At 48.1% G+C, this 3,467-nt stretch overlaps 1 non-coding gene across 1 annotated transcript; it reads right to left on the bottom strand.

The window, feature by feature from the left end:
• Positions 1-2,922: 2,922 nt before the first annotated feature.
• LOC116910715 lies at positions 2,923-3,083 on the bottom strand. Its single transcript, XR_004389242.1, has one exon. It is a non-coding gene; the product is annotated as a U1 spliceosomal RNA (small nuclear RNA).
• Positions 3,084-3,467: the final 384 nt, after the last annotated feature.

Genomic DNA, 3,467 nt, shown 5'->3' with positions numbered 1-3,467 from the left:
GACTTATAGAAGTCAGGTTGGTGGATAACTTTTTTTTTTTTTTAAAGATTTATTTATTTATTACATATAAGTACACTGTAGCTGTCTTCAGACACACCAGAAGAGGGCATTGGATCTCTTTACAGATGGTTGTGAGCCACCATGTGGTTGCTGGGAATTGAACTCAGGACCTCTGGAAGAGTAGTCGGGTGCTCTTAACCGCTGAGCCATCTCTCCAGCCCGGTGGATAACTTTTGAGAACAGGCAAATACAATGGTTTAAAAAGTAACTGGCGGGGTTGGGGATTTAGCTCAGCGGTAGAGCGCTTGCCCAGCAAGCGCAAGGCCCTGGGTTGGTCCCCAGCTCAAAAAAAAAAAAAAAAAAAGTAACTGGTGGGAGCTGGAGAGGCAGCCCAGCAGTTAGGAGCACTCTCCCAGAACCCAGGCTTGATTCCTGGCGCCCACATGGCCACTCACAACCGTCTGTAACTTCCGTTCTTGGGGATCCAAAGCGCGGTCTCTTGGCTCCTACAGGCATCAGACACAAGTAGTGCATAGACACATGCAGGCAAACCACCCAGGCCCACGGAGTTTTTACAAAACTGAAAAAGTAACAAGGAACTACCAGAATCCTAACAATAACCTGTACAATCCAAGTCACTTCATGGCAGGAGTGAATTCTGGGAAATCCAGCTTGAGGCAGTTTCGCCAGGACGAGAACAGTGAAGGTCGACTTACCCAACTCTAGGTGGTGTCTCGCAGCCCCGCATGGCCTACTGTGACCCATAGACTCAGAAAGCACAAGATGCATGGCACTGGAGCCGGTGTGTCGTACAGCAAGCATTTCCATTTGGTTAACTGTTTCACAGTTGCCCAGTAAAAGAGGGCTTTCTGTCTGCAAGACAAACACACTCGAGCACGGAGCCTCAACTCGAGCCCGGGAATAGATGTATCCAAAATAGCATAACACCATAAAAGAGCACAGCATGGTAGAAATGTGAGCCATCAACACAGCCATGTCACCGACATACTACAGCATAGTAAAATAGCATAACATGGTAAAAACACGAGTCAGTAACACAGTCATGACACAATCAGCAACTGCTGTGTGCTGGACATTGTGCATGAACCTTGCTGTTCTGCAACTTTTCCTGGAGAGATGGAAACAAACGTCTGTCCACCCCTTAGAGCACTGGCAGTAGAAGAAAAAAAGCAGTTCCGCCCAGATCTAGTTTGATGAGTTGAAGGCTCAGCGGGGTTATTGCAGGAGTGTGGGGGAGGGGCTACTTATCAAGTAGCAAGGGTTACTCAAAGGTAATGCATCACTAAAAAGCCCACCCCAGTCTGACAGCTCATAATAGCTGAGTCCTTGCAGCTCCCTGATCACAGTGCAGGCAGTTCCCCTGAAGAGCGTCCCCTATCAACTGTTTATGTAGCTGGGTGGGGGTATCTTGTGAGTCTTGCAACCAATACCTACACCACATTCCAACCCTTCTCCCACCTTGTTGGCATTCTTTCTAGGCTCCGCCCCACAGTTACCTGGCAACAGCCAGGTGTGCCTGACTCACTATAAAAGCAGCTGCTTGCCCCCCTCCTCACTCTCTTCTCTCGATTTTGTTCTCTTGCTCTCTTACCCTTTCCCCTCCCCCTCTCTCCACATTCCCTCCCCCCTCCACTGAATATATATATCTATATGTATATTTCTTTGCCTCTACTTCCTCAATTCCCTTCCCCATGCCCTAAATAGACTCTATTCTATACTATCCAGTCTGTCCCTTGTACGGCCGGTACCTCAGAGGGAAGGGTGCCTCAGCATGGGCCTGTAGAGGTACCCCCTTCTCCCACACCATACCACACCTCCACCAAACAGAACCCTGGCTTCTTTTTTATCAAACACAACACAGCTCTTACATTCTTTCTGCCCCCCACCCCCACCCCTTCTGCAACGTTCCCTGAGGCTTTAAGGGAGCAGTACAAATGTCCGATTTTCTTCCATTTATGGCTGGGCTTTGGGCCTCTAGGCCACAGCAACGGCCTCTTGTTCTCAGTAGGTTGACTGAGTCTCAGAAGAAGCCATCACCCACTGCAGAAAAAAGCTTCTCTCCCGACTAAGGCTGACTTAGCAGTAAACTCTGGATGTAAACACGAATGTTCAGGAGGCAACATTAGCCATCCATCCAGCCTACAACAGCAGTGACCTTCTTGACGGGGCCTCCTCAATCTCAGGTCTCTTACCCAGCTCACTGTTCCAAACATGAGTTATTTCCTGTGGAGTGGATTGTGTGTACATATGCGTGGTACATATATGTGTTCGTGTGTGCACATGTGTGTGCAGGCATGCATGCTTATGCAGCTAGAGGTTACTGTCAAGTGCTTTCCTCAGTTTCTCTCCATATTACGATTACTTTCATTATTTGAGTCAGGATCTTACTATGTAACCCTGTCTGTCCTGGAATTCACTACGTAGACCCGCTTGACTTCAGACACATGGAGATCCTGCTGCCTCTGCCTCCCGAGTTCTAGGATTAAAGGTGTGCGCCACTATGCCTGGCTTCTACAATTACATATATTTGAGGCGGTCTGTCACTAAAGCTGGAGTTCATCGGTTTGAGTAGGCTGGATGGCCAATGAGTTTCAGGGATCCACTTGTTTTCCCCCGTCCCTGCTTCCCAGCACTGGGTTGCAAACAGCCACACCATTTTTATGTGGGTACTGGGGACTTGAACTTAGATCTTCATGCTTGTGTGGCAAACATTTTACCAATTGAGCCCTGTGGAGCATATGCTAAACTCTATAGTTTGTGGACCCTAAGAGGTTCCCTGGCCAAGAGGGCATAGGGTGGTAACTCGCCACAGCAGGGGGATTTTTCATCCAAGAACACTATGCTGTCAGGGAGTTCCTGCTTCCAGATATGCAGACTGCCTTCTTCAAACTTTTTTTTTTTGAAGGCGAGTGTGAATGTAGTCCCTATTACCATAATCAGTGCAGCTAAAACTCTTGAATGTGGAGAAATCTCAGGGACGGGCACACATGAAGAACAACGGATGAGCCTTGCCCTGGAAAACCACCTTCCTGGTCATGGTATCTTCCCTGCCAGATAAGCCCTCCTTTAAACACTTTACGTGTTGTATTACTGTCCTTCCAGATGCTTCATTGATTCTGTGAAATACTCCAGGGTTAGCACTGCATGACGGGAACAAAAATTAATAGAGGGTGGGTAAGGTCTCTAGAGGCTTAGTGACAGTTGGTTTTGGGATTCAGCAAGGTCTAACAGCATGAAAAGAACTGACTCACTACTTGAATTATTTTATCAATGAGAAATGCTGGCTGCAGAGGAATGTGCTACCTTATTTAGCTCTCTGTAATCCACAGAACTTCTCAGGGAGCCATCCCACCTCCACCATCCCGGGGTGTTGCTGCAGGGTTAAACCACATCTCCCCACTCCTGACTGGTCTCGTAGGCTGGTTTGAGCTGCCGGTCCTGGCTCA

The sequence above is a fragment of the Rattus rattus genome, chromosome 9 (assembly GCF_011064425.1).
Source record: "Rattus rattus isolate New Zealand chromosome 9, Rrattus_CSIRO_v1, whole genome shotgun sequence".
In the NCBI taxonomy this organism is placed as follows: domain Eukaryota; kingdom Metazoa; phylum Chordata; class Mammalia; order Rodentia; family Muridae; genus Rattus; species Rattus rattus.
The sequence above is the reverse complement of the archived record's forward strand: the minus strand, read 5'-3'. Positions and strand labels throughout refer to the sequence as shown.